Source organism: Trachinotus anak, unplaced genomic scaffold, assembly GCF_046630095.1.
Source record: "Trachinotus anak isolate AG129_WGS33_773 ecotype Australia unplaced genomic scaffold, CSIRO_AGI_Tana_v1 ptg000021l, whole genome shotgun sequence".
In the NCBI taxonomy this organism is placed as follows: Eukaryota; Metazoa; Chordata; class Actinopteri; order Carangiformes; family Carangidae; genus Trachinotus; species Trachinotus anak.
The window spans coordinates 24,108,599-24,133,775 of NW_027273872.1; the positions used below are offsets into that span (position 1 = coordinate 24,108,599).

At 40.2% G+C, this 25,177-nt stretch overlaps 1 long non-coding RNA gene across 1 annotated transcript; it reads right to left on the reverse strand.

Annotated features, from left to right (window-relative positions):
• Positions 1 to 13,717: 13,717 nt before the first annotated feature.
• Positions 13,718 to 19,906, reverse strand: LOC139606359 (uncharacterized). Its single transcript, XR_011684614.1, has 4 exons — positions 19,660 to 19,906; positions 17,264 to 17,373; positions 16,114 to 16,194; positions 13,718 to 14,466 (listed from the first exon to the last, which is right to left on the reverse strand). It is a non-coding gene; the product is annotated as an uncharacterized lncRNA (long non-coding RNA).
• Positions 19,907 to 25,177: the final 5,271 nt, after the last annotated feature.

Here is a 25,177-nt window from a genome sequence, read left to right on the forward strand (position 1 = left end):
AATACTGCAACATTTGTGTTTAAGTTTTGTAAACTCTACTGAAGTCAGATTCTAACAGTGAAATAAAAAATGGTTTAAAAATATTTCAATTTAATGGCATAGTTCAATCCAATTCAATTCAATTTTATTTGTATAGCGCCAATTCATAATGTACATTATCTCAAGGCACTTTACAGGGTGAGGTCGAGACCTTATTTTGTTATAGAGAAAAACCCAACAGTTCCCAGTTCACCAAGAGCAGCACTTGGCGACTGGGGGGAGGAAAAACTCCCTTTTAACAGGAAGAAACCTCCAATAGAACCGGGCTCAGGGTGGGCGGCCGTCTGCCTCGACCGGTTGGGTTTAAGAGGAGAAAAGGGAGAGAGCGAGAGAGAGAGAGAGAGATAGAGACCAGGAACAGCTGTATAAGTAATGGTGTTATCAATAATAATGATAGATAACAGTGGTAAATAGTAATGATGAGTTGTGGTACATCTGGATCCTAGATTCCTAGAAAAGTGCCCTGCTATCCCAGCACAGTTGAGCACTGGTTTACAAATACTATGAAATAAAATAATTATTTGTGACATTCTTTCTTTGTCTCTTGGTTGAGTCCATACAAAGCTGCCTTTAAGATTTAGTAAAAAAAAAAATTGTCTGATTGTGAAAGGTCATTCTTTACCATGGGGCGACGAAGCATTCTTAACTTAAGGTCCATATACTTGGTTGTTTGAAAGCTTTCAGCTGGATCTCACTATCCCCTTTAGTGAAGTATCATTGACTCAGTTGGAGTTCAAGTATGGAACTTCAACAACGTGTTAATATTGTGTAATTGTGTATCAGGGAGAGATGGTAACACCTGGTGGTCTTTAGAATTAGATAATTCTACGGTTATCTACTAACTCTTGATGGATGACTTTAATCCTGTCTGGTCAATGCTTGTCTGAGGTCACAGTTAGCTGATATTTCTGGTGTCCCCTGAGGTACCACTCCGGTTTCTCTCACATGTTGTTGTCTTTAGGATGTATGAGCAGTGATCTTAAGGTGTTGAATGGTTTGTGGAAAATGGTTGAGTGGTTTGTGGTAATTGCTGACTCCCTGTTCCATTAAGACTATATGTTCTGATTGCCCCACCACGCAATTGACCACTGTGCAAATAGCTGACTGATGTGTTTTGGATCAAAGCGGTATACCTGGCAGACACATTCACTCTCTATAATGAGACAAACAAATGGATGCAGAGTCCTGACTCTAATGTTATCCAGTGCAAAGACGAGTCTACCCGGTACATGAACATACTTCAGGAGGAAATTAAGTCCTGTACTGCCAATGTTGATGAGTACTCGTCAAAGGAATTGGGGGTGATGGACCCCTACACTCCCAGCGTCGAGGACATGGAAGCTGTGAAGCTGAGTTTGCAGACCTTCAAGCTGTTTCAGCGTCATAGAAATATCTCCAGGAGAACGGAGAACAGGTTTGGATTGTTGCAGCGAGACTGGCCAAACACACATTTACAAGGGTTCTTCTGCCTCTCACCATTACATACCTGTCTGACAGCCTTCATTACAACAGAAACAAAAACCCTTAGCAGGCCTCATGTCCACCAGGACTAGCTGTCACTAGCATCACACCTGACATTGCATCCCTGATCAGAGGTATGAAATCCCAAGGTGTCCATGAATGAACATTATTCACTGTTACTGTCACTTATTGTTACTGATATAACACATGATGTATCGCTGTGTCAAAACCACTGTCACATTATTTGCATCTGGATATACAGAGACGTACATATAGGTGCTAATTAATCTCTTATTATGCCATATAATGAATTATTTCATCATGTTATTCTTTTGGTAAGGAGGTGTGAACAGGCCTACCCCACTGGGTTGTTAAAAGAACAAAAATGTTAAGCTTATGTTTAATGTTTACCTCTCTAAAGAGACTTTATCAATAGAGGCGAAGGTACTAAGAATGGAAACAATTATGCATTTTTCGTAACTTAGTACAACCACTAGGGTTCAAAACCAGAACCTTCTTACTTTGAGGCAACAGCGCTAAAAATACTGATATATACTGTATATATATTATATATATTCATCCATATACACACATACCCACATTCATACATGCATACAGAGATGAGTCTCATTATATTTATTTATTTAAAATGACTTGAGCAGTAAGGTTCTCTTTCCTTGTGTTCTTTAGTTATATATATGCTTTCTTTACCTTCTGCTCCTCATCGTCGTCCTTTCTTTATCTTCTTTGTGTGGTCTCTTTGTCTGTATCATTTTGTATTTGACACACTTCACACGTCCCCCATAGACACAGCACTGAGCAGGATCTAATCAGAGTCATACTTACTGAGTCGTGCCGAGGGCTGAAGTCTTCAGGAGCACAGTGGCATGTGGGAGGTGGGGCCGATGAGGGTGAGTGGGGAGCAGGGTGCTGTGGCAACAGTGGAGAGGATGTTAGAGAGTGGAGGAGGTAAGAAACAAAAAATGGTCTAAGACAGGGGTAGATATAGATAAATTCTGTAAATATTCACTAGAAAACTAAGTCTGTATTTATTCACAGCTGAAAATAGTCCCCAGAAAATGCATTATTTCCTTCTGTTTGAATCACATGTGCTAAAAACTACAGGCAAAAAACACATGGAAATGGTTTGAATGCTTGATACTAGGAACAAAGACAAACTGGCACAGAAGACACAGAGCTCGTATACTAAATACACTGGGGGGTGGGGCAACACATTAGAGGTGGGATCACAGGAACAGGAAACACATGATGGCAAGAAAGTATAAAGTGAAACCAGAGCGAAAGATAAGACATACCAAATTAAAACAGGAAGTGACACATAACAGACGAAAAACAGAAAACATGACCTTAAGGTGCAGGACGAGACATGAAAAATAAATTACATCAACTCTTAATCCTATGATGTAGGAGAGCTGCAGATACATGTGCATGGAAATAATATGGAAGATAAAGACCTGTATGGTCTTCAGTTCAGTCAGAGCTCTGAGAAAATGCCAGGTATGAAGCAAAGAATCCAGTGGTGCACAACAATGATATATGATACTCTGAAGCAGGTTTTCTGTGTTATGTAATTAAACTAAAAGATACAGTAAATTATGGACATAAAAAGTAAACAGAAGGAAAAAATAAATGAGTAAACAAAACACATTGAGGGCTGAGCTAGATGATCTGTCTCCACAGAAAGCCTTTAACAGAAAATAAAAGTAAGAAATATGGCATAGCAGCTCAACATTATCACACAGTCATAAAATACTATCACAAAAACAAGGATAGACTGTGAAGGTGAAGCTGTTAATATAGTTGAAAAACGACTTTATTAAATACAAATTGTAACAAAAACGACAAAACCTCTGATATTAAAATCTTAATTCTCCTTGGAGAAGCTAGAAATCATTAAAAGACAGATAAACACATTGTTGGCTGGACAGAATATCACCAGCCTCATCCTTCAGTGATTGTAATTTATCAAATGCAATGTTCTAAATTTCCTCAAGAAAGGGGAAAGGATGATTCATGTGCAAAAACATAAACACATAAACGAGAAATAGATAACAAAAAAGGGAAAAAAGAACAGCAAAATATTTCATTTTAACTGTGGAAAACTATGTCAAAACTCCTCAAAGTCAGCTGCGACTGCAGTTAACTGTCTGTGCTGTTGCAGACACTCACACAGCCAGCCAGGTGTCAGTCAGGTCAGGCAAATCTTATGCTTTGATTTCATTTTATCACCTTGCAGATCAATAATTTTCATGCAGAATGTTGACTGACAGAGAATCCTGCTTCAGTGTCAGATTGAACCGGTTTGATGAATTTGACATCCTCCTCTACAATCGGTCGCCATTCTATGGAGAGCAGACAGAAATAAACAGACATTCAGCCCCATCCTCTCCAGCTCTGGGATGTGCATCAGTCTCCTTCTTCTCTGTTGTGAGGTCCACAGACCCACCTCTACCTTGACTGCACTGACGGTGCTGATCATGTGTGCAAGTCTGGAAGAGAATCCCACGTCTGGGAGCGGTTCTTTGTGCCCAACGATACGTGACTGCACAAAGGAGCTGATTCAACACGCTGCTGCATATAAGAGCAGGTCACCAGGGCAGGTGCTGCTGCTCTCTGTACATAAACAACAGTTAACAAAGTCCACAACTTTCTTGGCAGGTGCTTTTCAATCAGTTACACAAGTCAGTTACTGACTAAGATGTGATTCATGGCAATAAAACTCTATAGACTTCAATGTCATTATCAAAGCAAGATGCCATGAGCATGCCTTAATCTCACCCTTGCAGCATTTCCAACAGTTCAAAAGACTGTGACCATACATTTCTACATTGAAAATGACCTAAATGAGATTGTATAAAGCATTTAAACAACTTCTTCCACTGGAGACAAGATCTCACAACACAAGTCAGAACCCATATTTAACAACTAAACATGACATTTTGAACTTAGGTGGAAGATAAAGTAAAAATTCTTCACTTTTATTTCCATCCCCACACTACGGAATAAATATATAAATATATATATTACAACTTAAGAATACCCAATTTTGCTGAGAGTATAGATCCTCAATGAGAACACACGCCTTCTGAACCATGTCTTAGAGTGATTGTACAAAATACCACTGGTTATGATAAATATTAGCTGGAGCTACATGTATAACTGTATGAGTGTGATAGCTCTGGATGATTGTTTTTATTTTATTTTTGAACATTTTCACCAGCAATCACCATGGCTGCAGACAAGAAGAGTAAAGCTGCTATTGTTTTGTTTTGTTGTTGTTTTTTTTTTTTTTTACCCTTATTTCAGATTTTACTTTCTTATTTTCTGCATTTGCATTTGCCAAGGCTGAATATCTTTATTATATTATTTCTCTTACCAGCTGCAGAATTTCTTTCCAACTGCAGTTTGCTTTTAACTCTGTTTCAATTTCAGCCAAATTTCTATGATGTTAATTTTTCATGTTAAGAGATAAGGATTTTGCAGTAGTGAGCTTGTAAGTGAATTGAGACAGTTTGCACTACAAGCATTTCAGCATTGCCCCAGTGTCTCCATTTCTCCAATGTTTGTTGCACTATTAGTGCCTGGAATATTTCATGTGGCACAAATGCTATTTGTTTTACATGTAATGTTTCTTTTTCTTTTGAACTAGCAGGACATTCAGACTCCAGGCTGTTTTAACATTCTGCCTCATTGGACCATTTTGCCTTATCTTGCCACTTTAGGCTATTTTTATGTTGTCCTCCGCAATGTTAATGTGATACCTGTTCTCTGAGTTTGTGGCCACTTTTTGCTGCGTCGCTGTCTTAGAGAATCAAAGCATATCATTAAAGCTCCTGAGCGCAGTGACAAAAGAGGCCTGCTATTCTGGCCTCTACGCCATAAACCATAATGCTCTCTGGTGGATTATTAGTGAAGAAAATCCTGTTTAAGCTTAGTTAAAAACCTCCGAGACACACACAGAAATACGCACTGATCCAACAATAAGCCAGTGAGACTCTGAAAGACCCAAAAACACACACAGAAGGATTGGGAAGTAAGCAGAGAGGAAGGGGAAAGAGGAGGTTCATTAGCCACGAAATGTGTGTTAGATTTGTACATAACAAATATGTACATGTCCTGTTAGAGAGTCCCTGAGAGAGTGGGAGGAAATAGAAGCAGACAGATTACTTTTCGTGGCTCAAAGGTAAACCATCAGACTTTTTACAGGGAGTTGGTTTTATGGAGCTGAACAGGTGTCTGCCTGTGTTTTCATCTGGGACACAAACACTTGAGTGCCATTTTGTGCTTTGCGGTGGTAATGCTGTGCAGCCAGGCCAATACTCAGTGGGAGCAGAGGCTAGTTTTCAGCAGAAACAAGTCAAGCACAAAGTTAAAAATAAGTCTGTTTGGGACACGGCCAAGCCCAGAATGACCATAATGTCCTGCAGGTCTTTTTGCCATAATTTAATCATTTCATGGCACGTGACTTCCCAGAGAAAACATTAGTGAATGTGCATGTGAGTGTGTGTAGGGAGCATGTAGTTGCAACACATGAAGGAACATTCCTACCGGTCCCTTACACATGATGGATAATTTTATACTCAGACCTATACTTGGAAACTCAAGCAGAAAGATAGTAATTGTAGTTTATGTAGTATAAAGGGACAGTTTTTAAATGCAGCTGCGAAAGTATATTTTGTTAGATTTTGGGAGCAGAATGTTTAAAGGAACTATATGTAAGTGAGTGTTAGCATTAACAGCTGTTTACTTTACGAGTGTGACCAAGAGCTTCAGCCATCATTACATTTACAATACACATGGTTACTGGACGCTACAGTAACTCAGAATCAGAAAGTGACAAGACGGTCTGACTGGGCTGAGGGTGGGCTAGTTAGCATGCTAACTTCAACAGTTACTGTTAATGCTAACATTGGCGATGTAAAGATAGCAAAAAAAAAAAAAATTGGTTCTTAAACAGTTGGCATGTTAATTCAAATTACCATAAAATTAATTCATTCAAATTAAGTTCATTAGATTTGGTGATCAGTGCTAACCACTAAACAAATACTGGGCCATGTGTTAAAATGCCTGGCTTTATAACTCACTTTACTCTGATGTCTGAGCTTCACATTACTTTACTAATCCACAGCATGTACTGTATGTGTGATTAGGCATGAGTAATGCTGTCCCACACAGCAAAATGAAACTTTCTTGCCCAACATATGCCTGGGTCTGGCTGTTATCCTTCAGTATTGTCTGACAGCCATAAGATTTTCTGTGTGGAATTGATGTAGACGTAGTATCTGACAGTCATGCTGTATATGGGCCAGATTTGGACCGTGGAACTGGATGTTTAATGGGCATGAAGAAAACAAGCATGACGTCCAAGTATTGGCCAGATTTATTTTGCTACCTGCACCTTCTTTGTTTTACGCCTTTCATTTCTTGATATGAATGATGATTTCTAAATACCTCCATTTATACTGGAGACTACACCTCACCAGTAGCTAACAAGAAGTTGAATAGTGGAGGGTTGCACTGCATTAAAAGTAGAGGTGGTCTGCCTTTAACCAGTCTATAAATCTGTTTCTGTTCCACAAATCCCAAAGCGTCAATAGTAAGTGGTGGTAGTAGTGGTTCTTGTCTGTACGTTCCTGCCAAGCTGTCTACAAGTGAAACAACAGATTTGTTTACTGAACTCAAAACAGATGCTTGAGATGCCTAATGGGCTGTCCCAATCCGTACGATATTTTGATAACAAACAGCTGTTATAATAAGGTCATTAATTAAGCTAATTGATTTATTAATTAGAAAATATTTTTATATCACATAACACATGCAGGGAACATTATATGGGAACATTAACCAGTTGTACTTTTACTAAAATCATTTTATCCTCATTGATATGCACATTTATGCAGCATGGTGCCCCACAGTGTAAATTAGATCAGTGTCACCATGGGTGTAGCTGCAGTCTGAGGATGAAGCCTCTGTCATTTATTGGTCTTGAAACACATAAAAACAAAGGATGAAACATCACCATGGTATGTAGAAGAGAAAAAAAGAAAACTTTATCGCTCAACATGTATGTTAAATGTTGATATGATACCTGTCCTACATGCAGTAATTAAGTGGTGACACATGCACTGCATGATTGTGGAATTATAGTAGTAACAGTAGAAGGCCATCCTAAACACATTAAGAAGCTTATATGGCCGATGTATGCTGCATTATTGGGTGTATAGTTAGTTATAGTTCTAATGTTAAAGTTAAGGAACTACTCCTCAAAAAAATCTGCATTTTCAGTTTTAGAGGTTAAACCTGGTATGTTTTTCATATTGTCAACAAATGCTATGAAAAGGCTAAAACTCACAATGAGCTCATTCTACCACAAACTTTATTCTGTTCATTCGAAATCTGATCCACTTCATTCCTGTGCCATAGAGCAGCTCCAATGTTTCCGAAACCAATTAAAGCATTAAAAGCACATCAGTGATCTACAGTGTCACAGGGGGACATGTTCCACACACACACACACACACACACACAGAGAGAGAGAGAAACCTACTGCTGAAAACATTTGCACCAAATGTAGATTTATCCACAGCAAAGTTTGCTGATTTCTCCTTCACACAGTGCTGCAGGGATTGCATATTATTCTTGGCCAATCTGGAAGTTAGCTTGACCCTGGTTCTCTCGACAAAAACCCAATTGGATTTTTCCATTGGGTTTTGGATCATTGCAGAAAATGAGCTCTGCAACAAACAAAAGTTTATGATACTTACACATTTTGTTCAGCAGGATAATTTTCACAAAAGAACACCATGTGCATGATTCTTGAAGCCTAGATATAATTCACCAACGAATGTTGACTAAACATCCAACTTTTAGTCCTCTACAAAATCCTTTCCTCTCAGAAAGTTAGTTCAATCCATTAACATCTCCACTGTTGCTTAATGTATCACTACCATGAAACATCAGGGCAATAAATGGCCAATCATTAAAGCAATGTTGTAAAAAAAAACAAACAAAAAAAACATCAGTGTTTGGAATACAGCTGCAATAATTTATCAATGAATCAATAAGTTGACTGAAAATTAATCAGCCAGTATTCTGATCATTTTTTTCAAAGATGTCAAATATCCTGTTCCTGTCCCTTCAATGCAAGAACTTTTGCTGTTTTATATAATTTTAAACTTAATATGTTCAGGTTTTGGATTGTTGTTCTGATGAAACAAGCAATGTGAATGTGTCACTTTGGGCATTTTCAAACCACAACAAAAACTATATTGTTCACCATTTTCTAAGAGTTTACAAGCAAACAATTAGTGCACTAATTAACAAAATAATTAGGTAATTGATTGCTAATGAATACATGTTAAACAACTATTAAAGATGCAAGAGTGGTCTGATATGTTGAAATGGAAAACAAGGAGAAATCCCTAAGAGAAGAGACAAAGATACTAATTTGTTTTCAGAGCCACAGGAGATGAGAATTCACTGCAGTCGCAGGATATTTTCAGCTGAGTTGAGAAAGCAATGTTGAGAGAGAGTGGGTACAAGAAAAAGGTAAATTGCTCCGTTTCATTACAAGATCATTACTGAACTGCAGTGTCCATCACAGAGTGGTGTTTTATAACGGTGCATCTTCCCCAAAAGTGCCAACTTCTCCTGAACCTTAACACAGGGAGGGATTTCAGTGAGAGCTAACAACATTGATGTTCGTGATTCTGTTTCAGGTTTCTCTCTTTGCATCTCCCAGAGCGTTCGACCGCCCAAAGCAAAACACAGGCAGGTGAAGGTTAGAGGCTGATTCATAGACCTGCTTGATATGATGCGTGCTCATCGAAATGTATATGATATTGACTGTTTGTTCCTCCTACGCCGTCTGACTGGTAAATTTCCCAGATGTGTGGACCTGACTGAAAGTGTGATGCTGCTGTCTGCATTATGATGTGGTTTTATTATTAGGTATGGGTGGAATAAACTGGTGTATGAAGTAAGTTTGATTTTGAGTGAGACCAGGTTTAAAGGAGCTATTTGTCAGTTTTGATGTCCCTATATAGCCAACATTAGCATTAACAGCTGTTTATTTACTAGTCTAGAAGAAACATTGTGAGTTCAGCATCAAACTTGATTCCTTTACTCCTAAAGAGCTGTCACCAGTGCTGGAAAGCAATGCCAACATTAACTCTTGTCTCTATCACGTCTTTTCTGAAGTTAGCACACTAACCAGCTAGCCCCGGCCTATCTCATGATTTTTCGATAGCGATTCACTGTAGCCTCCAATCAGCCCTAAAAATGTACCGCTGCTAAGAGGGCTTGCTATAACCTCTTGTCTTGTAAATGCCAAAGCTTTTGTCAAGCAACAATCACCACCATCATCTCCCAGCAAGAGGCTATGTGGGGTCAGAGAAAACCTACAAATAGCCCTTGTCTGAGCATAGATAATATAATATAAAGCAAGAAGAAGTAAAGTTTGCAGCTGTCTCTGCTGGAGGACAGCACAATGATAAAAATTAAAGGTGAAAATTAACATTATGGACTTCCCTCTTACTCCTCTTTGTCATTCATCTCTTAACCAATCACTCCTGCCCTCTCACTTTATCCCTTATCTCTCCCCGTCCATCTCTCCATCAATCCACTCGCTCATTCTGGTTGTTCACAAGGGAGACACAAAACTTTGCGGCCTCTACTAATTCACTCAGCCCCTCCATCCAACTGTCCAGCTGTTCTCTCTGTCTCATCCCCAAGGATAAGTTGAAAGCAGAGAATATATTCCCTTCCATCATGGGGGATTTAGGGGACCGTCTCAAGTTAATGAGGGGTTTTAAATCTTAAGAGAAAAAACAGAGCAGACAATGATAGAGGAGAGTTATTTAAGGGGAGAAGAGTGTGCCTAAGTGCACTTGTGTGCGTGTTGAAGACTGCGGTTGATCTATTGTTATACACTGAGTTTTTAAGTGATTTGCTTCCACAGATTGATCACCACAGCCGTCCATGCAGCCACAGACACTGGTTTAGTCACATGTTCCGCATACCACCTCATTTATATATGACTAATACCTTTCACATACAGTTAAGTGATCCATAGACTCAGTTGACGGTTGTTTAGGAACACCTATCTCAAGCTATCAAAGTTTCATGCAACAGTCCTGCAATAAATCCCCCTTCATGAAGTTATAATCATCAGTTTGTGTTGATTCAACTGTGTGATCATTTTGGAAGATTCAGAAAGGCGTTTCTGTTATTTACTCTACCCTCACAGATAGAAATATGGTGGGCGAGGTAATAAAAACACCTGTCTGTACAACACATATAATTCAACAGCACCACAAACTGCAGCATTAGACTGTTCCCCCACTCCCTCTACCTCCCAGCCTCAGTATGAGCGTCAGTGGTGAGGCGTGGTGTCAGGAGATCTCTCTCCATGCGTCATTTTCACTAAGTGTTGTGTATCTAAGGGTTTGCCATGTGGACTGGTGAGTTCAGGGACAAATCTGAGTCAAGGTTGTTCAGATTTGTTCTGTCATACTGGCGAGTGCAAACAGCCAAATTGAAATGTAAGTTAAAACCTTGAAAACAAAAAGGTTTTGTTCGTAATAGAGAGTAATCAGATGAATACCAGACCATAAAAAGCAGCAGAAGGGGGGCGGGGGGGATGGGGGTAAAGTAGTCTATTAGACCAATGTTTTTCAAGGTTTCAGGGTTTCAGGGTTGGAGGTTATTTTTGGGGGTTGCAGGATGGTTTTCATAAATAATAAATACATTTCTGAGTATTTTTTGAGAATGAAAAAATTTTCCCTAAAATCTCCAATGTTATAATGTAGTCATTATAAAACAGATTCGCATGAGTGAGTGAAATTAGTGTGTGTGAATCTGGGAGGGAGAAGTCATCTCCTCCAGCTGGAGTGGCAGACTGACCGTGGCACAGCACAGTGGAAGGTGCTAAACATTAACTAACTACTGCAAATGCATTAGCTAACGCTGAATATGGAGCAGTGGCATCTGAAAAAAACAGTCTGCCGTCTGCCAGCTGCGGACCAAGAAGAGATAAGTGAAAAGTAACATTACACTGTCCACTGAAAAACATAGGGTGCAGACAGCTCTGAGAGATTTGGCCTTCAACAACCTTAAGAGGGTCAGTATTGCAAGGTTTGTGTATGTCTGGTAGCTGTCATGTGTGATAGTGACCCCTTGGATAAACGGAGCAGAGGAGTGTGTGTTGGCAGAGAGTTGTTCAGTCTTCCACTGCTATAAAGTCATAAGGACATGCCGTGCTTGCGTGATTCTGTGAACGGCAGTGCCAACAGGGCAAGGCGCCAGAGTGAAACGGGTCACCGCAATGGATTTCAAGGATGAATCGAGAAGGAGGGGAGTCAAAGCCCCCATTAAATTTTTGTGGGGGTCGCGGCTCAATAAGGTAACGAACGGTAACATGCAGATGAACAGTCATTACACTAAAACCAACAGAGGCCAGCACAAATGTTTTGCTAGAGAGGAAGCTATGGGGTCACCAGCATCAGTAGGATTCGTCCTCTGGGGACCATGAAGGTTTGTAAAAGGTCAGGTTTTTATTCAAATATCAAACCATTTGATGTGTAAGTGTAAAAGCACTGGTGAGAGGGTTTTATTCATTGGTGACAATGTTGAAGTGAAAGACTAATTTTGCATGTTTTGACTCATGTGAACACGGTTTTGATTGTTTTAGTGGCTTTTGCACAGATGACACAGTGTTGTGAGAAATGCATGAACTCTTTTGAGAACCGCATTAAGAGCTGTGAGAATGATGTTTCTGATGAGTCAATTACATCAAAGCCACTGAGAGAAGATGTGAGAGCAACACTGTAATTCACAGAAATGTTAGTGTCCATGATTGTCTCATATACTCAAATACAAGAGAGGGTTTTAATGAAATACTATATAAAGACATTAGTTCAGAAATTTCCCAAGACTCTCTTAGTCGAACACTTATTACATTGTAGACTAAAGTGTTAGTGGACACTAATCATTCCTCCTGTGCCTGTAGAGATTCCCTCCCACGCTGTAAAAGATGGGGGGTAAAATCCAGAGTCCTGCATCTTAAAGTTCAGCTAAAGCTGATACTGAGCTCCAAGTCAAGTGGTCATCTTCCAAAGTTGGAGTCTTTTGCAGAGGCCTTGTAGTAGTTTGGGCTGAATTTGGGAATGCATTTCTTGAGGGGTCGAAGACTGTGATATTGCCCCCATGTCTTTCACTGGAAGAGCTAGTAAGGGACGTCTACCTGCCTGGTATGAACCTCAGGAACAATTACACCAAGAATCACAAATGATAATTACAACAATAACTCTTACAATGTACATTTGGGCAAGTTGACATGGCTTTAAGACACAATGAAAAACATCTGAGCCTGTATGTCTTGTTAAACCTGGGAACAGTCTTTGTTGTGATGAAGCTAGGATGTAATGCAGCAAATTTTTTCTGCTATTTCTAAATTTAAATGTATCAGAAAATGATGCGTGAGAGGTGTCATAAGATATAATTCAATCTTTCAATGTTTAATTTTAGCTTTTGCATGTTTCTATAATTACACCATATTGATGCTTGTTTGAGGTTAATGACGCACTGGAAGTCTGGCTTCGATTTATTTTGGTGCTGGCACTTGGTAATGCTCGATTGTCTACAGAGAAAAATCACTGGACGGGACTACAGAGGGAGAGAGAGAGAGAGAAAAGGAGAGAGAGAGAGAGGAGGAAGTGATCATCCAGCTGGGCAGGACAACAAAGTCATACAGAGGAGTAATTCTGGTCGGGCCAGACATGAGAGAGAGAGGAAATCGGTGCCAGTATCTGCAGATGGTAATAAGAGTTGTTTTTTTTCCTGTGGCAGCCATGTTAGTGACGCTGTTGCTTTTGCTCAGTGACTGATGGTTGTTTTCAAATTTTAACAAAATGTTTCTGTTCCAGGCCTGGAATTCAACAAAAGCGTGCTGCGGTCCTGCTGTCAGGCCTCGGTAGATTATAGATAAACTAAATCATTGATTCGCCCACCGGCTACAGCCGCAGACCAGTGTCTTCCTTTTCTGTGATCCCCAGATGAAAATAATCTTTACCCTCACAGGTTTGCCAAATTATAAATCACTGCTGTGACAATAAATCCTGCAAAGGGAACACAAAGTCAATAAATGCACTAGTAGGATAAAGACACATCCAATAAGTGACAAGGCAGGTGAGGTGGATTAATTATACTTTTATTTACAGTAAAATGATTATTTTATGCTGCTTTATGTAGGAAGCAAGTGTTTTTACAGTGAGGAAAATTATGCAAAACAATGAACCATCTGTACATACATCTATATTATACTTTGACTAAACTTAACTCTGACATCTTCTTCTGTCATAATACCTGAGGTTTAGACATGCACAAATACACAGGTAGCCACTGACTATATTGTAACTGTTTGTATTGATAAGTCACTTATATTCAATCCAGATACATCATCAATCAGTCCTTTGTTGAAGATCAAATGCTAGCATGTCTAAATCAGGCATCTTGGAGATGTAGCCTCTGGGACGGACAGACAGACTTTATTGATCCTCTGAGGGAAAATTATCATGTTACAGCAGACTTTCTAACTATAATATATAATATACAAATATTGTACATGAAATGCAGAATAGATACGTCAGAAACAGCAATTTAAGAGAGGTTGGAGCGCGACAAGAACTGTGCACACGGCTCAGAGCGTGAGGTCTGCTCGGGCTTGTTGGTGTTTTTTAGCTCTGTCGCTTCTGGTAGCCATGCTTACAGGACAGTTGTTGACAGGGACAGGATCCATACTTGCAGTAATAAAACTGCAGGTTTAAGTTATGAAAAAAAAGGTGTCTCAGACAGATAAATTGTGTAAAACATAATGAGGAGAGCTTTGGAAGACATCGTCATTCTGCCATGAAGCTGGAAGTCCTCCCGCCCACTGAAAAGACTGAACTGTGGGTAAAAGGTGATAAGGGGATGTTAGTGTAAATTGTAGGGCATAACCATTAATCCCCGCCTCATATCTGCCATTCCTCACTGCTTAAAGCTGGCTTGACAGATAGAGAACAAAGGTCAGACAAGAGTAAATTGAGTAATTCAGCAAAGATGTTCATACCTCCTCTCTGAGTTTCTGCATTTACCATTTTAAATGGACGACCTTTTCAGGCAGGCAGCAGCTTTCAAACAAATAACTGCCTGCAGTGGTTTCCCCATATACTGCACTTCTTGTGCTGTTGTAGAGAAGCCAATGAAAGTGCATTAGGACCACTCACCTTTGGAAGCAATATTAAGGGTATTGTTTCGAGTGGGATGGCCACTGCTTTATATTCAAGGAAATATTCCACTTCAGCGTTTTAAATCACAGCTCTCTGACAGTGACTAATTTCCTCAGTGGAGTGCCCTTTGCAAGCTTCTCTCAGCTATACGCAGTTTAGCAGAGCAATGTGAGCTGAGCTATAGAAGAAGTAGAAAATGTTTTATTCCAACAAATGTAGATGACAGTCTGTCTCACAAGTGAAACTCAGACCTCCTACTTTCTCTTGTGTCCATCTCCAACTACAGAGCAGCTTTAAATGCAGCCACAGATCAAAAACATTCTGTATGAAAGACACTTTGATCCCTTTGGTTTTTGAAACCTCTTATTCAAGTGTGCAGGCAGCTGGAGCCTGTGGATACAGAACAATAGCATAATGGTAAAGATGTAGCTGAGATGTCATTGAGTACTTTCCCATAACATATCAAACAGCTCTATGCTAAGGGCACAACTGGCTTAAAAGATTTGTATGCACTGTTAAGGAGAAGAAGCCTTTTGTGTTTGTTAAAATAAAGACTACATTTCCCATTTCCTACTTTTCCCAGCAGCTGCCACATTGGTAGTGGCAGTGGCTATAATGAAATTACAAAATACCATTGTGTGGATGGACAGAGCTCTGGACCCTAAGCACAAAAAAAGGCACACACACAAAATAGAGACAAAGCTACAGGCGGAGGTCAGTGTCTTTGGTCTGAAAACCATTCAACTTTACTCACAGACACTTGCCAGGCTCTCATTCAGGAGTTCCATTTTAAGACTTGGAGGCAAGTCTTGACTTTTGTTTTTGCTATTTTAGAGCAGTTTTTTGAAACATGTACTGTGCCCAAATCATCCTTCATTCATTCATTCCCTGTCATACATATAAACACTTGACAGTAGTGTGACCATCCATCTGGTAGTATGCACAGACCTTGCATGCTACCTTGCAGACTACGTACCAAAAACTGATCTTGCGAGGGCAGTTCGATGGCATCCTCCCTGAAAACATTCAGATTTCCCTGATCTTCCTGTGTGCATTTTAAGACGTTTGAAGGGCAAAAACTGGACAGATTTAAAACTAAGTCAGTAGGAATTACAGAAACGTGTCTCTGACAGTAAATAAAGATAAGCTTGTTTTACACAATAATATATTCTTACAACAAAACTATATTACACCACCATAATTATGCTAGGTTTGTTTTCTCTGTGGTAATTTGGCCTGCATTGTTTGAATGTGAGCCTGTTTTTGTTGTGTTGAACAGCACAAAAACATAATGCTAATTCTAATATGGGCCCAACAGGTTTACCTGCTCTCACTCCTCATTTTGTCCCATAGCTCTTCCCTTCCCAAAGCTGAACTCTGATCAATGCCTTCTTCTCATACTTGTCTGTGTCAGAAAGTAAACACAGGGTTAGTTGATATCGACATGCAAATGTTACTGACCTCTGCGAGAATACAATTAAAATAATAATATATAGAGGTACCTCTATATGGATTTAAAACTTCACACAAACTGAACTGAGGGAAAAGTATTTTCAGGGGATTAATGTTAGCTTACGAGCTAGCCAGTGAGTTGACTCAAGTGAAACTAACTCGCCGTCATCATGATTGACGACCACAGGAGGTATTTGATGTCTGGGGATGAAAGGCACTGAACTCCAGACAGTCTGCTAGTGAAATTTTCTATTTACCTGTATCTTGCTTCAGAGGATTCAGTTTCCTGTGGGGTGTGTTGACATTAGCAAAGAACCACTGTGTCGAGTAAAGATTTGTATTAACGACAAGATCATTCACTCCGCCCATCACCACACAGAACACATGCATGGATGACACAGATGAGAAAGTCTGTGATCTTGACTTCGTACAACATCTTTGCAGCACCACAGCAAAGTTGTTTTAGACAATTATTTCAAGACTTTTATTATAGACAACTCTGCAAACGTTCCAAGGTCCGGACTTCGGTGACCTCAGTGGTGGGCACAGTCATGGTAGTGTGGCCGTGTGAACTACAGCACTGGATTAAGGCTCCAGTTTATTGAGAGGTGTGGTTGCGGCCAATGTGATGTTTGTCCTCAACCATTCAGATAAGACTATCAACAGGCACTGAGGTGACTGGCTGCACATCTAGGGGCTTTCATATATGCAGCATACAACATGTTTCAGTGATCATGAACTGGATATCAGTTGTTAAGCTACTGCTCGTGTCATTTAGTGCAGGATGTTACCTTGTTGAAATTGGAATGGACAAGGAGTGATTATAATCTACCACCATGGCTGAGTGATGGTTTTATGGATTTAGAGGTGCAATTACGTGAACTGTAAGATGTTGGATTCCTGAATTTCACCGTGCTTCTCCATCAGCGTTTTCAGAATGAAAACCCCCAAGATATTATGACAAAGTAATTTTTTAGATACAAAAATATCCATCTTGGCACATTGCTTTTGATTAGATTTACCTTGGAGGAGATTAATCATAGCCCTGTGATAGACTGGCGTCTTGTCCACTGTCCAGGGTGTATCATGCCCTCGCCCAATGTCAGATGGGATTGGCTCCAGCCCCCGGGACCTGGTTTCAGATAAGCAGTATGGAAAATGAATGAATGAATGAATGAGTGAAATTAATCATTTTAGCAAGCCTGCTTGTTTTCACATATACTTCCTCATAACAGAATACAGGAAGCACGGGGTCATGAAGTGGAAAATGGAAGTGCAACATGTTTCAGTCACAATCTTAGGGAAATCTCATCTAAGTGAATGTCATTCAAAACCTTTCTGGGGATCCACCTGACCCTTGATGAGAAATTTATTTGAAATTACGGGTTGTGGTTCCAAACTTTGACACTACAAACAGAGCAGAGTGGCGCAGCGGAAGCGTGCTGGGCCCATAACCCAGAGGTCGATGGATCGAAACCATCCTCTGCTAATGGTAAACCTTCTTAAACAGCCATTCTGTCCCTCTTTAACCATACTTCTAAAGAGTCAGTCATTGACTGTCATGTTTGCTCCTGTAGATATTAAGCAAAGAGCTGATAATATACACACTATAGCTGACTACACTTTGGTTTCGATTAAACTAAACTTGTTTATTCTGCCTATTCTTACCTTACATGTACTCAATGAGCACTTTATTGGGAACACCATGCTGCTACTGGATATATCCTCTCTTTACTGTCAAACAGCCTCAGTTCTTCAGGTCATTGATTCAACAAAATGGAAACATTTTCCACATCATCACACCACCACCAGCAGCCTGGGCTGTTAACACAAAGCAGGTTGGCTCCATGGATTCACACTGCTGATGCCAAATTGTGACCCTACCATCTGCTGCCTCAGCAGAAATCCACAGTCATCAGACCAGGCTCCATTCGTCCAGTCTTCAACTCTCCAGTGTTGCTGAGCCTGTGTCCACTGCTGCCTCAGATTTCTGTTCTTGGTTGACAGGAGTTGAACCTGACCTGGTCAGGTGGAAGCTCATCCACCCCAAGGTTGGATGTGTTGTTCATTGTGATGCTTCTCTGCTCACCACAGCTGTAAAGATCTGAGTTGCTGTAGCCTTTCTCAGCCCCAACCAGTCTGGCCATTCTCCTCTGATCTCTCTCATCAACAAGCTGTTTCCGTCCACAGAGCTGCTGCTCACTGGATGGTTTTTGTTTTTTTGTTGTTGTTGTTTTTCATTCTGAGTAAAAGCTCTGACAGACACTGTTGTGTGTGTGAAAGTCCCAGGAGATCAGCAGATTCAAAAACACTCAGACCAGCCTGTCTGAACATGAACTGAAGTCCCTGACCTGTATCTGCAGGATATTACACATTGCTTTGCTGCCACATGATCAGCTGATTGGATAATTACACGAATAAGCAGATGTACAGCTGTCCCTAATAAAGTGCTCGGTGAGTGCTTCATTATGTCTGCAGCTGAAACCTCATACAGGTCTAAGATGCCGGGTTAAGGCTCCAGTGTCTGAGGATGTGTGGGTTTGAATCCCATTGCTAGCAGTCAGATAATTGACAATTCCATCACCATGCAAGGGCAAAGATTTTCCCAGTCCATTGCTCCTTTTTAGCATTTCCACTTGATTTAGTGTACATTACCACGGCGCCAACAGATTTGTTTGAAATCACCGACTGCAGCTGCAAGCCCCTGTAACAGAAACTGAGAGCGGAGTGGGGCTGTGGAAGTGTGTTGGGTCCTTAACCCTGAGGTCAATGGACCACACCATGAGGCAATGTGGAAGTGACAGAGGTTTTATTAGAAACCCAGCAGCACAGAAAGAGAAAATCTAAATTTCTATGCTTACATGAGAATTCAGTATTACCTCTGACATCAAAATCCAATTTGAAGAGTCATTATAATTCCTATCTACTCAAAGTGACATCTGCAGTACCTCCTGTGTACATAGCCAGATAGCAAGGACAGCTCCATGTCTTCTTTTTCCCATTAACTGCAGGAAATTGACAAACTGCAGTTTCTCCTCCATTGGCCAGGGAGGTAAAAAGTGACAATTAAGACTGTTTATTTCAGGACAAATCATCATTTCCTTACCCAGAATAATTTTGCATTCATTTCAAAAACTTTTGATCTCTGTGAGTCTTAAACTACACAATAAAGACACTCATAAAGTAGATCATTATGCAGAAGCTCATTCGTCTAATATTACTTTTTTTTTCTTTTCAGTGGAATGAATACTAACATAGAGGGTAAACAGATGATTCTAACATTTTCATATATCTCTCATTTTTTTTCACTTTAAAGGAGCTTTTTTCTCAGTGTTACCATTGCTACACAGCCAACAGCTTTTTACCAGTCTAGAAGAAACAATGCAAATTCAGGATCAAACTTAATTGTTTTACTCACCGACAGCTGTCTCCAGAGGTGGAAAGCATCACCAATGTTAACTCTTGTCTCTATCACGTCTTATCATCTACTGAAGTTAGCGCGCTAACCAGCTAGCCCCGTCTCATAATTTTTCTGATGATGACTCACTGTAACCTCCAATCTGCCCCGAAGACGTATCACTGCTCAGAGGGCGTATTATAACCTCTTGTGTTATAAAGACAACGATGGCTGAAGCTCTTGTCAAGAAACAATCATCACCACTCACTCATAGCAAGAAACCACATACGACAGGAGAGAAAACTCACAAATAATTCCTTTAAGGGCAGGAGATGTGAAATGCATCATGTTCTGTGGTTGTCCAATGGCAAGAGAGAACAAGCTCACAACAGCTGTTTTTAAAACATCTGTGAACCTCTGTCATCAATCAGCTCATGTGTGCTGTGTTTCTCAAATCAGTACATCAGGGACGCTTGGTGTAGAGGTGTCATGTTGAAGACACAGCACTTTGCCCTGTGGTGGATCAGTTGCAGCGTGGGTAAGAAAAGGTGGGATCTCACAATTGCTCCAGAATGGAGGGTGATAGTCACATGGTGCCTATTTTTGTGTCTTTTGGACAAACCTTCAGTTGTACTTTTTGTCAGTGAAGACATCTTGTCAGCTGCGCGTATGTTTTATTCCCTGGATTAATTTTACTTTTTTCTTCTATCTCTGCTTGAAAGAAACTATTAGCTGCTGGCACAGATATCCTTGTTTTTTTCTGTTTAATGATAGCTTGACAGCATCATATTTTCTTTGTTATGCAGTTCAGATACAGAGCACAGTATGGCTAATGTAAGCGTGGCAGCAATTCAGTCCATATTTTAGGGTTTTTTTGATTATAGATGGATTCCTCAGAGGGTTAGTCAGTGATGATCAGCATGTTTTAATGCTTATTTACATCCCTGCTGACACATCTCAGGGTCAAATTTAGTGCGTTGTTGCACTGTAAGACACAAAGCAGTTTTATATCATGAATTTACAGTATTTCTTGATAGTAGACAACACTGTTGAGTTATTGCACATAAAAACATTAAAACCATTTTTCTTTCACACTTGAAATGGATTGATGTGGAAAGGATTGATGCGCATTATTTGGTCTGTACTTACTAGTACTCTCTCTACAGATTCACCGCAGCTCTGAAGTCTGTTCATTCTTGTAAATGCCACAGTTTTTATCTCACCTGAATCAAATGGCTCCAATCAGCCTGTTTGTGTGGCAACGAAAGGAAGTGAACAGCTCCAGTTCCAGACACAAAGAGTGGAAATAAGAAGTGTCGATAAACAAAAAACAAAAGAAAACGCCCTGCTGTTGAAGTGAGTTCAGATTTGCACAGTTTAGTTTGTTTTGATGTGTTTTGGGCTTTTGTGCCTTTGTTTGATAGGACAGAGCAGGGGGACAGGAAAGGAGCAGAGAGAGGGGGAATGATATGCAGGAAAGAGGCAGGCCAGTTGGGAGGCGAACCAGCAAATCGCCTGCTAAGAGTATTTGCACTCACGTGATACACGCCCTGACCACTCGGCTATTGGACAGGTTGATCTTAATCAATTAGCCTAATAACAATAATGTGAATCCGTCTGTTTTATTTGTTTGTGTTGTGCCTTTTATATATTGATCTCTACAGAAGAGTGAAGGGTGCTAAGTTGGCTGAAAATGTTTGTGTGTGTGTGTGTGTGTGTGTGTGTGTGTGTGTGTGTGTGTGTGTTTGTGAGTGCATCTGCATGTGTGTATGTGCCGTGTTGCATTACATCCTCTTTAACACAGCCCTCTAGACACTGATCTGGCACAGCTGGATACTGTACCAGCTGATGAATCCTTCTCAGTTTCAGTTCTTGTGTGTGTGTGTGTTTGTGTGTGTGTGTGTGTGTGTGTGTGTGTGTGTACGTGCATCTGTAATTATATGTGTACAGTATGAATATCCCTGTGCACCTGTGTGTACGTTCGACTATGAACACGCTGTTTTTTGTGCGTTTGTGTGCTTATTGCTGCCACAGTTCTTCATCAAGATAGTGTGATTGCACATACACAGATAAGCATTCCTGTATTTACTGTATATGTGTGAACTTGTGTGTACCTTTGCGTGCATGTCACGGGTCAGAATTTAGTGTGTGATAAATGTGAACTGTTCTAATGTACTAGGTTTAATCTGAAAACACAACTGCTCAGTGTAAATATCCCTCTGTCCTTTAAGTCTCTTTATCCAGCCACAGGTAAAAGCAACAACAACAACAACAACAACAACAACAACAACAACAAAGAGATTGAGGAGTGTATTGAGATGTGATGTGGGAGGAGTGGCTGAGGTGCAGGTTGGCTTCCTCCTCCCTATTTTTAATGCATTCATGTGACTGAATGATTTGAAGTTAGTAAACTGGCAGAGAAAAGCTTAAGGTCAAAGGTTATTAAAGAGTTCTACAGTCAAACAGCTTCTGTGCATGGTAATGTGACAACTTTTCCCCACTGACAGGATACTTTGATAAAAAAATCATAATAAAAGTGAGTGAAAACTCACCTTTTTTGAAGTTCAACCAGGAAGCTTTATAGTTATAAAAATATAAAACTTTCTAACAGTCCAAAAAGCTAATGTTTTAAGTTTGAGACGTCATAGTGGCTGGGGTCAGGGTAGGGAACGAAGCACTGAATGCATATGTGCAGTTTGAGAAGCACATACACACTGTGTGGCCACACATGATGCACAGTGGTATAAAAAGACTTGTTTCCATATACAAACATTACGAAGAAACCGCAGTAAGATGTTAAAGTAGCAATCTTGATGATCTCTGTTTCGTTATCTTTGGTGACACCTGTGGTGATACCTGGTGAAGTTTGTGCTTTCCATCACCCAGGAGTTCTGGCCGTCACACCAGACACCCAGGTCATTAAAGTGTAAAATACATGGGCTTTCATATAATTTAATCACTGGATCATAGGCTCAATCACCACTGTGTTACCACATTTGGTGATAGATGGTGATTTAAAAGACAATTATTTGAATAAAAAAACTCCAAGATTGCCACTTTAGATACAATATTCAGAACATCATACACACTGTCATGATTCAAAAACCATGACAAATAACTGGACCTGACACAAGGAGTTAAAGCATAACCCAGTCATTTTTTTAATCTAACAATAATTAGCAGAAATATCAAAAATGTTATGAGATAAATCGAGAAATCGGTACAGGAACAACAGGCGTGGAGCACCAGCAGCAGAACTTTCCCTCTCTCTGTCTTGCATGGCACAGGTGAGGGTGGACACAGGCAAGCAGCCAAACCGGCAGCCAGAAGAGTCACAACATGAAGCCACTGGGTCCAATAAAAATAAAAAGTCTTGGAGAGACAAATCTGTAAATTATTCTCTTGGTTCGATCAACAAAACAGGAACTGGAGGTAGGTGTGTATTTGGCTAGGCTTTATTTTTGTGCTAGAAATTAAAATCTGTTTAATTCATGGCAGCTATATCTCACCAGAACAAACTGAATGTTCTTATGCTTGAAGGTGTGTATGTTTGTGCACTGACAAAAGAAAGAAAGTGGGCGTAAGAGAGAAAGTGTGAATAGCACATCCTTTAGGTTTATCATGTATTTAGGATGTGTCTCAGACTCTCGGACCCCACTGCATGTATGTGTTCTTACCTCAGCAACAACCAATCTACCCAGAGTCCATATGAAAAAAAAAATACATGACTACCTGCATCATATAATATTCAGTAATAATCTCCACCCATGAATTAGAGCCAAGGGCATAATTTCCACTGGGTGGACATGTCCCCCTCACCCCACTTTTTAATATTGCAGCTTGATTCCTTCACCGATGTCTCTGTGAACACTGCCTCTGACCGTCCAATCACCAAATTAGACCAAATGAGAGACGATCTGAGTAGATAAAGATGTTGATATCTGAGTCACCTTCAGTTATTAATGTGTGCTCAAAGCTTAACAGCAGCACAGAGAGCCTCTGATGTTTTTTTTCTGTCCTGAGTTTTGCCTTCCAGACAGACAGTCAAAATTAAAGTCTGCTCCACTTCATGCACTCCTGCAGGAACTAGTCAGGTCTGAATGAATGTTTTTTTTTTGCTAATGTTCTTCTAAAAAGATGTTACAATTGAATCAGTCAAAGTAAAGCACTGTGATCTCACAACTTTATTTATTTAAATTATGAGGTGTCATAAAGTAAATAATGAGGTTTACACAGCCTTTCTTGGTAAACACACAATAACCACTTTTATTAGAATTTGCTAGGAAAATATAGGAAATATAGGAACACAGGAATAAAGGAAATAAATAGCAGAAATAAAACTGTTATATTAAAAAGCAAAGCTAAAGAAAGGAGAGGATGTCACACTAGCAACCACTGTGTGTCCACACTGCTTCCCAAAACAAACACACACGTTTTGCTCTGTCTTTAGAAAGAAGTTCTCTTCATCTCTTTTCTCTCCTCCAATCTCTGTGGTACCTTTTTCCTGAAAACATCACAGGCTGCCCAGGTTTGAAAACGTGAGTGATGCTGCCCCACGGGGCTTCTGGGACTTGCAGTTCAAACGATATTCATGCAGTTGCCACCTGCTGCCATGTGGAGTCGCTAATGAGCTTAATTGCAAAGCATGTTTTTAAAATTTGAAAAAAAAGAGGCTTCACACACAGGGAAATTTTCTCATCTTATATTCAGAAATGCATGAACGTAGACTCTACATTATCTGTTCTTTTTTTTTTTTCTGTGAAGGTCGTTTGAGCAGGCGTCTGTGCAGGTGTGTGTGCATGTGTGTGTGTGTGTGTGTGCCTGAGGCTTCTGCAATTGGCATTCCAGCCCACATGTAGTCATTCTGTCTCGCTGATTGAGCCTGTTGTCTAAATGAGGAGCGGTTAATTACCTCCTCACAGCAGCACGGTTCACCATGTGGCCTACCCACCAAGACCACAGAACAGAGCACAACACGACACCTCTGGTTAACAAATTAGACAGAGATGCAAACAGAGGCAGGGGGACGGAGACGGCGCAACAACTGAACAGTGCAAGGAAACAAATGAGGGAAAGAAAACAACGGGGGGAGAGAAGAAAAGGAGAGATGAGATTAAAGAAATGGATGCTGCTGGCTGGCAGAGGAAAGCTGGGGAAAGAGGTGGAAACAGAGATGAGATGTGAAAGATGAAAGAAAGAAAGCCACAGGAAGTTGGCGGATGAGTGAGAGGCTGAAACAGGACGGCGAGAAGTTAAAACAGATGACACAGACACAGGCCAAATCAAATGAGAGGGAGACGCTCACACAAACGGGAAATGGAGGAGGAAATAGAAAAGAGAGAGGTAGAGGGGAAACTAGACCGACACCAAAAACCACAGGAAGCTGCTTTAACAAATGGGGCTGTGCCACAGCCTGCTAACTCTGTGCTGTGATAAGGCCCATTTTTCATTAACACCACGATTTATCAACACAGTGCTGAGAGCATCGTAGCAGGGGCTTTTGATTAAGGCCATTAGATATTAGACATTAGCCATGAGA